We start from the raw sequence: 14,381 nt of genomic DNA on the forward strand, positions 1-14,381 counted from the left end.
GATTTCATTTCAGTGCCCAATGGGTGAGTTTGTACTTTTGTGCATGTATAAATGACTTAATTATAAATAAAGATGCCAAAGGAAAAGGAAAATTGTAAACTTAGCAACTATTGACTAATATGCAAAAAATAAGACCAATGTCATCAAGTTGCACTCTGCTATTCTAATTCTGCATTCATTTGCATAAAATCCTTGCTGATTGGATGCAGATAATTCCTGACTCTCCACTCCATCAAGAAAAATCGATTTTGTGGCTATTATAGACTTCAAATCAACATTTTCCTGGATTTTGTTGCCCACCCCAAGCTCCACTGCTCTGAGTTCCAGAGGTGAGAGAGCAACGTCTGGCACTGTGAGTACACAGAAAGCACAAGGAACAATCTTATCTCAATATTGAGTTAATACTATTAAAGCTATTAAAGCATTTTAAAGACTTCTTGGCCAACTCACAATTAACACTTCTTCAATCTTCTTAAATTATCAAGCACTATGAAAATAGACAAGGTCATTGTTTTATCTGCAATAAAGTCAAAGGAATTGCCAGAGACTCTTACACGTATAATTAACAGTGTGCAATTTATTCAATACAGCTCTCATTTAATTACAGGGACCTATTACACTGAGTGATGTGTTAGGGGTGATTTATATCTCAGATGTAAATATTCAGAAAGAGGCCTCCCATAACGAAAGCAGCTGCTCCCTGCTCTCCATCCACGTTCAAATTCAGTGTATTGGTACAACACAGAATTGGTACAATATAGAAATTAAATTGGAACAATGTAGAAATTATCAAATATTGGGAAGAAATTATTCCCTGGGAGGGTGGGGAGGTGTGCAGCTAGCACAGGGTGCCCCTGGATCCCTGGCAGTGCCCAGGGCCAGGCTGGACACTGGGGCTGGAGCACCCGGGACAGTGGGAGGTGTCCCTGCCATGGCAGGGGTGGCACTGGGTGGGATTTAAGGTCCTTTCCAACAATCCCTCCTGGCATTCTGGGATTCCATATTGATACCAGGTCCTTACAAGCTGGCAGTGATCATTTTGGGAAGATTCAGTGTCACCTGTGGGAATCATGGCTGATGCCTCATTGGTTTTCCTCAGGAGCGTGGCCTGGACCAGCGGCCACAGACACAACAGCAAAACACTGAAGTTTGTCAGCAAGCCTGTGCTCTTCCTGCACCCATAAATTGTGAATCCACACCAATTTGCACTGTTAGGAATATAAAAGTCAGTTTGGTTTTGTTTTTTCTTTACATGGAAAAAATAAATATTCCTGATACCTACCAGTAGAGTATTCCTTGTTGGGATGGGATTATGCACTGGTACCTTCCCTGTGCCCTCAGAGCCTGTCTGCCCTCGGGTTATCCGAGATCCAAAAGAGATTCTGCATGAAGCCTTAAACCCCAGAGCTTTTCAACTGAGAGGCATTCAGAGCTGCAATAAGTCACTGCCTCTGTGTGAGCTACACCTGTGCTGTTTTAGCACCCAAAGCACAGCAAATCACTCCATTACTTAAGTATTTTCCCCCACAGATCTCAGAGCTTTCACAAAAAAGCAGCTGAATGAAGCCGTTTATGTGTGAACAGAAAACATTTTTCAACATCCATTCCTCAAAAAGCTCTCACTTATGTTATCACAAATTTAAACAACAACAAAAACTTCAAACCCAGTCAAACCCAGCAGTGTCAGGCTGACAGGAGTTGATGACACTCATAAAAGGAACAGCTTTCTAAAGAGACATCTCTCTCGTGGAAAGTGTTAGCCAATTGATAACACAGGTAATATTCAGCACTCCAGATCTATGCTGATGTATAAAACTGCTGTCAAAACCACTGCCTTTATTGACATCAGCATGAATACTTTGCTCCTGAGGTAAAGACATTATTGTCAGGAGTAGCTGAAAACATTAGAGGAGCTATTTCTCAGTCTAACTATGTAAAAGTCTGTTGTTAAAAATCTTTACGAGTCCTTAACATCAGAAAAATTGTGGAAGAGTCCTGTTTACAACAGAATGCCTTGCTGAAAACCTTGAAGTGGTATTTTGAGTGGAAAAACCACTGGATTGGTGGCACTGGTCACTGGCAAACCCAGCGGTGCCTGCCCACACCACATCTCACACTCTGTGCAGCCCTGCCTGGGCTCTGGCAGGTTTAGAGAGTCCAATGGCTGGAAATTTCCTCAAGTCATGAGGAAAATCCTCAAGAAGTGATTTCCAGAGGCCACAATAGGGAAGTCAATCCAGCTGCATAGATCCCCTCACATGGAGTATTGCAGCACCTCCAGTGTCTGGGAGCAACAGGGAACTGTGGAGGGGCAAAACAAATCCTGCTGTGCCCCATCTGGGAACAGACTCATTTTCACAATCATACATTTATTAAATTCCCTGAATTGGAAAGGACCCACAAGGAGCATCAAAATCCAACTCCTGGCCCTGCACAGGCCACCCCAGGAATCCCAGCACATACCTGTACATAAAACATAAAAAATAAGCCATTGCCTGCCTCTTTAACCTTGCTATAATTTGGCAGAAAACGATGAGTGACCAAAGACCAAACTACAAAAACATTTCAGTTTGCCACTGAGTGGAATCAATACCCAGAGGCCCAGGGATGAGCTCACGTCCCTCTCCTGTTGCCCTGATGTCCCTGTGCCCCATCCAGAGCCCAGGGCCAGCCCCTGCTGCCCTGTTTGGCCCCACCACTGTCCCCACGACATCTCACCCCACTCAGCCCTTCCCTCTAATGCAATGTGACTGAGATGAAGAAGCCTCCTGCTCTCCAGAGATCGATTCTCCTCAAGCACAGCACATAAATGAATATTTTACAAGCCATATAAATGCAGCCCTCTCCATTTTTCCTTTCCAGTTCTGCTGTTCGAAGGCAGACCCTGGTGCCAATTTACTGAGTTGAGTTCCCATCTCAGGAGCAAGCAGATTCCAGCCCCTCACCAACCTCCCCCTTGGAGGTTTCCCTCACCAGCTCCAAAAACAACACATGCTGCTGTTTGGTGGGTAATTTTGACAGAATTCCAGCTCCTGCTGAGCTGTAACAGCTGATTATTAAAAATGTGGGATATTCCAGAAAACGCCTTCCTGAGGTCCTGGGTGTCAGAGACCTTTGTGTTGGGAAAACTCAAACTGCACCAACACTGCTGAGCGTGAAACCTCCCTCAAGAAGAAAATCCTCTCTATGATGGTTACATTCTTCAGCATCCAGTGGTCAATAGCTAATATGCTGTACCTTAAATGTGGCTATAGGGAATTAACACTGGGCACCTCCAGATCCTGCTGCAATGGCCCTTTGCTTTGGACTTCAAAGGCAATAAAAAAGTAATATTGAGATCAAAGCCTCCCAGCACAATCACACTTTTTGAAGTTTGCAAACCATAGAAATTGGAGGCGTTTTAGTTCGCTGGCTCTTGTCATTTTATTTGAACTCCTGAGCACTTTGAGCCACTGTTCAAACTTTTGATATGCACTCGTGTTTTGATGCACAAGGATCTGAAGATGGCAGGGAATTCCAGATTAATCCATGCTGACAGCAAGGGCCCTCGTTACCTTTCTATTGATTTTGCAAGGTCTGGAGAAAAATATAAGCAGCAGAGGCTGTTTTAAAGCTTTCCTGTGGCACAGGCTGCATCACACATCCAATTCTCGCTCAATTACCATGACATGTCCATGCTTAATATTCCAAAGTATAAAACTTCAGCAGCAAACATTTTGATCAGGCCTTGAAATCTGTACGATTTAGAGACCCAAAATCATATCAGACAGTGCTGTAAGACCTGATTGAGTCAAATTCCTCTTGAAAAGCAAAATATGGGCAAAGCAGAGAGCCAGGCCCTGAAGTGTGTGGAACAAAAGCTTCCAGCATTCCTTGTTCAGAATTCCTGAAAGCTACATCACACCCCACGCTGAAGTGCTCAGCTTGGAACCTAAATTGCTTTTCCTTTGGAGGGATAATCTTTGGATTTAGATCACTGTTAACTCTGTGCTGTCCTGGGCAGGTAAAGAGATCTCAGGTCTTGGCAATACTCTGAATATCCAGGGTGCTGGAGGAAGGCAACATCCTCTTCCTGCACTGGAGGGCCCTTGTGAAGCAGGCTCTGTATAGCAATAAATCTCTTTATTTTTGTTATGGTTCTCCCCTCGCTCTCTGGCTGCTTCTGTTTTCTCTTCGAAAGCACTTGATTGTACCATTCTCTGTCTGTTTGCAGCACCATAAAGTGAAATTCACTTCATTGATCAGAAGATGACCTCCATCCAGTGCCTCTTAGATTAGAGATAACAACAGGCTGCTGTCTCACTGAGAAATAATTTCTTTGGCTCCTTTGGCTCCTCTTTATTATGATTGCTTCCTAACATATCACTTAAAAACTGGAGTGGAAAACAAATGAGGATATCCTCTCCACTGTTTGTATTTTGACTTCCCAACAAACACAGATGCACACACACTGCAGCACTTGGTGCTCTAGAAGAATTCATATTTTCCTGTGGAAGATGAAGAAAATATTTAACTGTAGACAAACGAGCTGAGGAAAGGGGTAAAAATGGATTGACATAAAACCTACATTTTGCCTGAGAGACTTTATGCTTCAAACCAGGAAAAATGGGAGATGTACACTCATGTGAAATTTAAACTGTGCATATTCAGGAACAGGTTTTTAAATATCAGCAATAAAGATCATGTTGGAATACATTATCACATTCTGCACTGGAGCATGTGTTACATATTTATAACAAGGAAAGCGTGCAAGACTAATCATACACTATGAATAATGCCATGTTTTTCCAGGCAGATTTGCAAAGTGTTATCCCAGACATTCCCTTCTGCTGGGGGCAGAGGAAGCAGAGGCTGCTCCAGCCCTCCCCACTCGGCTGCTCAGCATCCTCTGCAGAGCATCCCGCTGCCAAGTGAGAGGTGTGGTGACATTCAGCTGGAAATAGGCAGAAATATCTGTATTATTTCGGCTATTTCAGGCCTACTGCTCAGCTCAGGAGAGCTTCAGCTGGCAGCATTTGTTCCCAGGGCCCTGGATGGTGCTGCCTTGGCAAAGTGCTGGGATTTCTGGAGGGCTTGTCAGCCTCAGGAAAGCCCCCAAGCTTCAGTCTCACCATCCTCCACTTGCCCAGACTCTTGAGGAATAAAATAAACTGCTCTTTTATCCCCTCCCTCGAACAAAACTTTGAGTGCCTCAGACACTGGAATGGGCTTTTGACAGCTGACCTTATTATATCAAGTAATTTATAATTAAAGCTCCACAAATCCAATTGTGTCAGACACTAATACAGCTGAAATACTACATGGGTAAATCATCCAAACCATGCCACTTTTATGAGCTGTTTGCCCTAACATGAGCTACTCAGCACCAGCCCTGTCCAGTCTACTGAGCTTTTCCTCCTTTATGTAAGCACAGGGAGCTTCCAAAAGAGGGACAGGGGAGAGAAAATGTGTTTATTCCTGGCTGTGCTGTGTGCCAGGGCTGCAAAAACCTGCTCCATTCTCGGGCATCTAGGTGGAGATTCCTCTGCAAGAAACCTCAGACTGGGATTAAAATCCCAATTCTAGCTGGGATTAGAATCCCAGCCTCGGACTGGGATCAAAAGAGTGGGCAGGAAGGCAAATGCTGCTGGTGGTTCTGGCCCTGGGCTAGAGGAAGGCGTCTGTGCCCAAGGCAGGGGCTTGGTGTGAGATGATCTTCAAGGTGCCTTCCAATCCAACCCATTCTGTGAGTCCATGATGAATTCTTTAGGAAGGGGATGTGCTCAGTGGGATTAAGGATCAGATACCACAAAAGATGCCCATGAAGGTCCTCAGTTTTTATCAATATTCTGCACAAGTAGACAAAATGCTGTTGAAAATATTGATAGCACACCTAACATGAGCCTTTTGCACTTGGCTGGCCAGCTGTGACTTGGTTTAAACTTCAATTTTGTAAACATAATGTAACTTAGCCAGGCCTCAAAACTCAGCACATTCCCAAGAGAAAAGAGCAGCTTTTACCAAAGGTCAGTCTCAACCGTAGACTGGAATGGGATAAAGAAAGTCTGAGCATCCTCCATCTAGGAAAACATCATGTAGGAATCACCATTTTATCAAGAAGAAAGTCCTTGGGAAAGGCCTCTCCTCTGCTCTGGGGCTGAGACTCTGCTGTAGATTTGTTCTGGAATCCTATGGAATAGCACCAAGGTTAATTCAGGAAATGTGCTCAGCACAAACCTTTCTGTGCACTCAAGGAGGGCACTGAGCTCCCCTGGGCTCCCTTTCCAAAAAGTGATGGATCAGTGCCACCTTCACTTCCCCTTGGGTGTGAGGAACCCAAATCCTCCCATGGCCAGAGCTGTTTAGAGCTGCCCAACCCACAGGGCTGGTGACAGACACGTCCCAGTGCATCCCTGCCGTAGCTTCAGACAATTTTACCCCATCTGTGATTTCAGAGCTCCCAAAAACACCCAGCTAAATTGACAGACACATTTGCTGTGTGACAGTGGCTCTGTGATGCTAATATTGGCTGCTGCCTGACATTTTATATAACAACATTTATATAACAATTCCGAGGCTCTGTGATGCACCACACAATTCAAACCCAGCCCTTCCATTTGCTCCCTTATCAACGTAGAGCTGGTGCTGTATCAAGTAATATCAGAGAAGATAAATTATGCCACTGTTTATTTACAGTTTACATCCCTGCAGTCAACGTACCTCATGCAGGAATTGACCTGTGGAAGAACTATAGCAGCACATTATTTGTGCAGCAGTAAAATTGATGGAAATTGATGATGCCTGAAAAACACACAATTATAGTGTCTTGATTAAAAATGGAGCACATTTCAATGAACTTTTTCCCTTCTTCTCATGATTATGATACACAAGTACTAACATTAATGGTATTTTTTTATATAATGAACCATAAAATTACAGTTGGCAGTCAAGAGCACTCTAGCAGATAAGTAAGGCAATTTTCCTCATCATTTTTCCCTTTGTTGTCAATCTTGTTGCATAGCCCATTGCCTTTTCAATGAGCTGTAATGTGAATATTCAAGATCTTGCTTTTCCCCAGTGTATACATTCCAGTTGAAATAATTCAGTTTCATGGCACCTATTTTAATGTGTTTTATTAAGCAAACTTCATATTTTTTTATGTTTTCCACTTGTACCAGAACTTGCCTGAGCATTGACAAAGAGAATAATGGCATTTATATTGTCCAGGTTTCGGGCAGATCACAAAAGTGTTTATTGAGCTTGCTGTGCAAAGAGCCTGAAAAGTTTGGGTTTGATTTTGCTCTGACACTGCCTGTCCCTCTTTCCAGGAGGTTTTATGAAGTTTAGACATGTTTGAATATTTCCCCATGTAAGTATGACAATCCAATTAACTCTCAGTTTAGACCAAACCAAGCTACAAGACACACACACATTACAAGTATTAGCTCTCATATTAAAGCATTTCAGGAAATATTTATTTCATGCTACTTCCTGTGGTCTGGCAATTTGCAGCTCTTGACATAAATTATTGCTGCTGTAGGATGAGAAATAAGTGAAATGTCATATAGCTTCATCTGTGTCTTACTTGACATAAAAAGGCAATAAAAATGAATATATTATATAGTTTTGAGTTAAGAAAAAGAAGATGGGAAGTGCTCTTGAGAGGAATTATCATTCTCACTTCTCACATGCAAACAAGTGACTGTGGTCCCTGCCCATTAGTGTTGAGACTAAATAATCTTTAAATTCCATTCCAGCCCTTTAACTTCCCATGGTTCTATCAGATACTCACAGCTTCCTCTGGCTCCAGCATGAGGGATGATGTCCAGGCTCCACTGAAGACAAAACTTGGTGGATGTGGCTTCTCCAAAGCCTGCAGTGCTGGGTGAGATGGATCTTTCCAAAACAAGTTAGAAAATAGAACCTTTTTGTGTCTTTGCTGCAGATTTGTTCAGAAAGCTCAGCAGTCAGGGAAGGAGATTATGAAGATAGCTCAGACATGATAAAATCAACATTTTATCCTCACAACACGGGCACAGTCATGAGAAACTCCGCTTGTGGACATTGTGCCCCTGACAGTCCCTCTGATTTTAGGCTCCTGCAAGCTGCCAACTGTTCCCTGATTCCCATCAGATCTCCCCTATCAGCTCACTACCCTTCCTCTATTATTTGGGTCTCACCAAGGGCAGATATTTTTTGTTCTTTATCCATTTAGAGATGAAGAACCATAAAGGTAAACAATCTGTGGAACAAAAAAACCTAAATTGAGACGGGGAGCCTTATTTGCATTTTGGGTGTCTGTCACCATGTGAAACACAACATTTATCCTGGGGAGAGAAAAAGCCCTCCAGGGCCTCCTACATGGCTGATTTAAGTTTTTTACAGTTTTCAACTTGATTGATTTAGGGCTAAATTCTGTAATGTTCAAACATATTAAAATATCTCTGACTTCAACAGTTTTAAGCTTTACTTGAATAACCACACAGAATTCTATGGTGCACAAAGACCTCCATCAACACAGGACAAAACAAAAAGAACCAGAAAAAAAAAAAAAAAGTAATATAGAGGCCTGAAAATGATCTGCAGAGTGACAATGAGCCATCAGGAGGGAACAGCAGAGATTGGAGGGTGAAGTGCTGCATTTTCAGGGCTGCAGCTGTGATTCACCCGTTCAAACCAGAGCATCTGGCAGCCCAGCAGCTGCTGTGGGCTCAGGGAGAGCTGGGGCTGCCACCGACCTCCCTCTCCCCCAGAGCTGCTCTCCATCTCAGAGCTCAGCCATGGATGAATCTCCCTGCTGGGATCAGCTTCCTCCCACTGCATGCAATCAACATTTTTGTTTTCATGTTTGCAGATTCCCAAAAGCTTTGGCTTTGCACAATTTACCCGAGACCTTTTCAGGCTGAGATGTTTTTTTTTTAAGGTTTGTGAGTTAGAATGGAAAACGAGCCAGTCTGGGATTCCCTGTGAGCAGGGTCGTTGTGAATTTGGTTTATTTGTTTGTTTCTTGAATAATGTGGCTTTGTTTTTTACCCCCCATAGGTTCCTACCTGCAAGAAACCCAGACAGGCAACGTTCAGTGAGGCACAGCATCATTCTTCTGAAGAGACAACTGCTCTTAGAACTTCCTGGTGCTATTTATTCCCATGAGGGGCAAGGATGAGGCTCAGCCTTTGAACGTGCAAAGTTTGCAAGAAATTGTTGTGAAGAAGTGAAGGCACCTTCCTGGTAAAAGGAAACAGGTGCCACCATGCTGGCTGCCTCTCCAGGAGGCTTTGGAACAGGGGTTGCTTTTATCCAGTTTAAAGTGAACATGGAATAAACTCCAAGCACTCATGGAAATACTTACACAATTGTATCAGCTTTAAATTCCTCAGTTTTCAGCTCCAATGCTGCTTCCTTTCCTAAAATGAAGCCTATAGGTTACATTGACCAAAGCTAATTTTTAGAAGAAGCCACCAGGATGTCCTTCACAGATAACTTCTATTCAGAGTAGCAAGAGCTCACTGCTGATTTTGATGGCCCAAATTTCAAGTGTAAAAGTTGGTTTTAAGCCAGACCAAGTCTATAAAATAAATCAGAGTTAAGACAAATAGCAATTAAATTTTGTTATGAGGTGTGAATGGTGAGATTTTTGTTTCTGATCTAGAATACAAGCTGGTGCAAACAGGGATTGTGAAAAAGAAAACCCTGTATGATGGCTTTTGATACCTGCCCATACAAATTTCACAAGCAGCTGTGGCTAATCCTGGCTCAGAGAGCTTGGAGCAAACTGTGGGGCTGAGAAATGAAGAGTGTCAGCTTTGCAAGGAGCTAATGTGGCACAAGGTCAAGGTTGACAAACCAGCCCCAGCCTAATGCCTCAAATATGTCCAGGGCTGCGTTGGCCAAGAAAGATAAATGAAGAAACTGTCAGCCAGCTCCAGTCTAAACAATAGAACAATTTAAACTGGAGGGAATCATAATCTGAAGCAATTTGTTTCATACTGTACCATCATGATAAAGAAAATCTCAATTTTCTCCATCAATTTGGGGTGTAAATGGGAGTCTCAAGCAAAAAAAACAAACCTTTCATCAGAAATAAAAGTCACATTTCAAGGTATCCTTAAGGACAAGAGCCACGTTTAAAGCACAGTGAAACAGCAGATATGAAAAAGCAATTTTGGTTTGTGAGACTAAATAAAATGCTGCCAGTTGTGCTGTTTGGAGTGAGACAGGAACAAGAAACACAAGATATGGTGCTCAGTAACAAGTCAGGACATTCTGGAAAACAAAATCATGCACATCCCCTGATGCAGTAAATTATATTTGAAATCTGTTTCTAGGAGGAGGAGAGGAACTTGGAGCTTGTAAAGGATCCCTAATCAGAATCTCTCCTCTCTTGGCCACCAAGTTAATGAAAGAGACATCAAAAATCATTATTTCTCATAGATTCACCAGCACTGGTTCTTCTCTTCTCCCAAAGACACCATTGGGAGCTTCACCTTGAGCTGCACAAGTAGAATGAGAACACACCCAAAGAGAAGACCCTGCAAAAATAAATTGGAATAAATAGGTTGTAACGTGTACATTTCTGCTCCATAAACGTGGTGGAGTAACAGTGTGTGATAAAGCCACAAAGTGAAAGAAATTGAAAGTTAAAATTCTCAGTGATCCACTCTCATTTCACACTCCAGTTAGAGATTTTTATTTCCGCTCGTTCGGGAGTCTCATATCTTGAGATTTTTCTCTCCCATTTTCCAGATTTTAATGAGTCTATCAAGACATTTGTATAACTCTGAGGAGAAGGTTATGCAAAGTTTGAAGTAAATTCAAATTGATTTTGAGTACAAGGCACTTTAACTTAATATCCATCTCCCGCTCCTAAAATGGTGCTTTACCACTTCACACTTCCCATCTCACATTGGTTATATTTAAATAAAACAGGTTCAGATCATGTTATGTCATAGGATGGACTTGGATGAGGGGATTTTAAAGCTCCCTCCCACCTTCCCCTATCCCAAGTTACTCCAAGCCCCAATGCCCAACCCGGCCTTGGAAATTTCCAGGGATCCAGGGGCACCCTCTGCCAGGTCCTGCTCGCCCTCACAGGGAACAATTCCTTCCTAATAATATCTAATCCTTCTATCAAATCTAATATTCCTCATAGGATAAATAATCCTGGTGGTGCTGAAATGCCAATCTCTTGGGGTCATGAATGGTGATACTCATGTGCAATGTTCCTGTTGCTTCTTTTACACTATAAAAAAAATATTTTTAAATTCATATTTTATCCTTTCACTGCTCATGCTCTCACAGTATTGAAGAAATATCACAATAGGTACAAATATTTTGGAATTTGGTATAATAAAAAAATCTAAGTAACAATTTCTTATATTCTTTTCAATATTTGTTTCATTCCGGCTCCAAGCATTGGTTGGAGAATGACAAAAACAATCCTTGACAAACCTGTACATGATCATCAATGTTTATGGTAAAGTTCTAGGTAGTACTAATGAAATCTATGAAATTACTCACATGTTTAATGAGATGCATGAAATTAAGCAGTTTTTCGGATTGGGGGAGCCCAGATGTGATGGAGAGAAACATCACAGTCAACTTCAAATCACTTGAGATGCTAAAATTAAATTTCCTGTCCCCAGCTGACAAAGCTCACTCATCCTTGGGCTCTGACCTAACTGACACTTCCAGGTGCAATATCCATGCAGATTTTATCCTTAATTCTCTTTTCCTACGATCCTTCAAGGAAATTGCACAAAGGGCAAAAAAATCACTGGCAAAACCCGAAACAACAGAAGCAAAAAAGAGCAAAGAAAAAAAAGAGGAAGACAGAGGAGTCTGCTGTAAAATCAGCCTGTGTTCTAAGGCATGTCTCAGAATGATTTGCAGGCTGTGCTGGTGTAAACCAAGCACCACTATTGACAGAATGATCAGAGGTGATCAGCTCAGGCAGGGAAGGATCCAACCCCTGCACATCACATCCCTCTAAGGGTACAGAGAGTGGAGTCTATAAAACTCAGCCTAAAAAGCTTATTATTTCTCAGAGGACACAAATGTAACAAGCTTCTCCTGATGGCAAAAATCCAATTATTGTGGTAAAGGTTGTGCTCAGTTATTTCTCACTTCGTGTCAAAGCAAATTGTAAAATGAGGTGCCTGGGAACTCTGCTGCTCTACCTTTACTGGTACATAAACTTACACTCTCCCTTTTTTGTTGTAGTTAGTAAGAAAACAGAAGGAAAAACTGAAGGGGAATGTCATCAAATACTGGCCAAGAATGTGATATATAGATTTTTTTTTTCCATTTTTATTTCTCAAGAACTGCAAAGAAAAGTTTAGTGTAGATTAGATCAAATATATATTTTTCTTTGCTGACAGAAATAAAGTTATCTTCATCTCTATTGGATTTTTTTTCTTAGATAGGAGTATATGTTAAACCAGCCCAACTGCTTTTTCTATTTGTTTGGCAGAGGAAAAGAAAAAATTCCACTCAAAACTAAAGGCTAAAGCAATTATTCCTGGCTGTATCTTTGTTTTCTGGGAAATGGCAGTAGGGCTGGTGAGGAAAAATAAGTTATTTTTTAGGAAATCACGTACAGTCAGAATTGCTGAATTTTCTGCACTGGACATTGAAAACGATGGATGCCACAATTCTCCCCTTCAATCCTGGAACCAGTGAGGCTGGAAAAGATCTCAAAGATCATCCAAAGAGCCCCAGCTGTGCCAGATCCCCACCTTGTCCCCAGCCCAGAGCACTGAGCGCCACCTCCGACCTTTCCTTGGAATCCTCCAGGGATGGGGACCCCAAACCTCCCTGGGTCCCCATTGGCCTCTCTGGAACCCCCCTCACATGGAGACATTCCTACAGTTGTGTAAAACGCCTTTTCCCCTTCTTTTTCTCCTTTTTCACTTTCCTTTCAGATGGTATGAGGGCATTTCCCATCTGGTGCTTCCAGGATGGGTTCCCATACCTGAAACACCAAGTCCTTCTCTCCTTTTTGGATCATAATAAAGAATTTGTCTTGCCTTTGGATTCTGACATGCAGAATGTCGTTTCTCTTTCTGCAGTAGCTGACATTTCAAGGTTGGATGGGGCCTGGAGCAGCCTGGGCTGGTGGAAGATGAATGAGGTGGGCTCTAAGGCTCCTTCCCACCCCAAGCATTCCAGGATCCTGTGGCATGTGATAAACCCCTCCCATGCATCTCTGCTCTTCAGGATTTCATGCAGTGTCTACATTAACTCTTCTGCTCAGGCATTCTAGAGCTGGGCTCCCTGCTTCACTCTCACTAATCAAATATGGAAATCCACCTCAGGAGGGGTCTCACACACACTTTGGGCAAGTCCAGCCCAGATCCTGCAGTGGGAGCTAAGCTGGGAAGCAATCCATGGTCACAACCAGTGCCCAAGAGCAGCTGCAGCAGCAGAAAATCCTGGGCTGCCTCCCTTTGCCAGGAATGAACTAAACCACAGCTTAAAATCAGGGATCTTTGTGGGCAGCCCACTCTGAGTGACCTCACTTGAGATGACCTAACTCAGTGGAGGAAATTCTTTTTTGGCATTTGCTAAACAAGACTAAATCAAACAAATCAGAAAGCCACCACATATTAAAGTCTGACCTGCTGCCTGTCAGATTGAACCAAAGCCAGATTCTGCTTCACATCCAGAGTCATGGACAAGTTCTCTGTCAAATGGGCAATGCTAAGCCACATATAAAATGTAATTAAGCACAAAATCCAGCTGCCTTCATATTGAGGGGATAAAACAGCAACCAGGGGAGAAAAAGACAGACAACATGGGCCCAAAACTTACATGTAAAGCAGTTTACATAAAAAAGTTATTTAAAGCAACTACCACGAAATGTGAATATTGTATTTTGAAAAGCAGTTAATGCTCACAAAGCTTCACTCCCATCAGCTGGGAAGGTGCTACATCCATATTTGAAAAGAATATTTTTGAACATATGAAGTGGGCATCTGTGTTCAGCTGGAGAACACTAATTTGGTATTATTCTGTTGAAGCTGGCAGTTGTTTGCTGCCTGCTAACAGGATGACCTGTATTCAGACAGGAATTTCCCAAAACAAGCACTAAACATGTTGCTTTTAGCATGTTTTGGGAGGTGAGGCAACCCTTTCCTCTAATTTTAGATGTTAATTTAAACATCTTTAAATTTAAACAATTTAAAGATGTATAAATTAAAACATCTTTAATTTAAACACAGTTAAAGATGTTTTCCCACTTTCATTGTGAATAGGAAACAGCAAGAAGGGCTGCTATTAGTGGTCCCACTTAAGTGTCTTCATCTGGATTTAGTTTTGGGGTTTGATCCCGAATCACTCAGAGTGAGATCCCTTTCCTGATTTGAGCCTCGATGATCTGTAACAAACCAAACTATTCAGTAAGA

General features: G+C 42.2%; 1 long non-coding RNA gene across 1 annotated transcript; it reads right to left on the reverse strand.

The window, feature by feature from the left end:
• Positions 1–202: 202 nt before the first annotated feature.
• Positions 203–11,344, reverse strand: LOC139595747 (uncharacterized). Its single transcript, XR_011681114.1, has 3 exons — positions 7,772–11,344; positions 6,700–6,780; positions 203–4,487 (listed from the first exon to the last, which is right to left on the reverse strand). It is a non-coding gene; the product is annotated as an uncharacterized lncRNA (long non-coding RNA).
• Positions 11,345–14,381: the final 3,037 nt, after the last annotated feature.

This window comes from Agelaius tricolor, unplaced genomic scaffold (assembly GCF_023055355.1).
Source record: "Agelaius tricolor isolate 1412-34295 unplaced genomic scaffold, bAgeTri1.0.p SCAF_14, whole genome shotgun sequence".
Lineage (NCBI taxonomy): Eukaryota > Metazoa > Chordata > Aves > Passeriformes > Icteridae > Agelaius > Agelaius tricolor.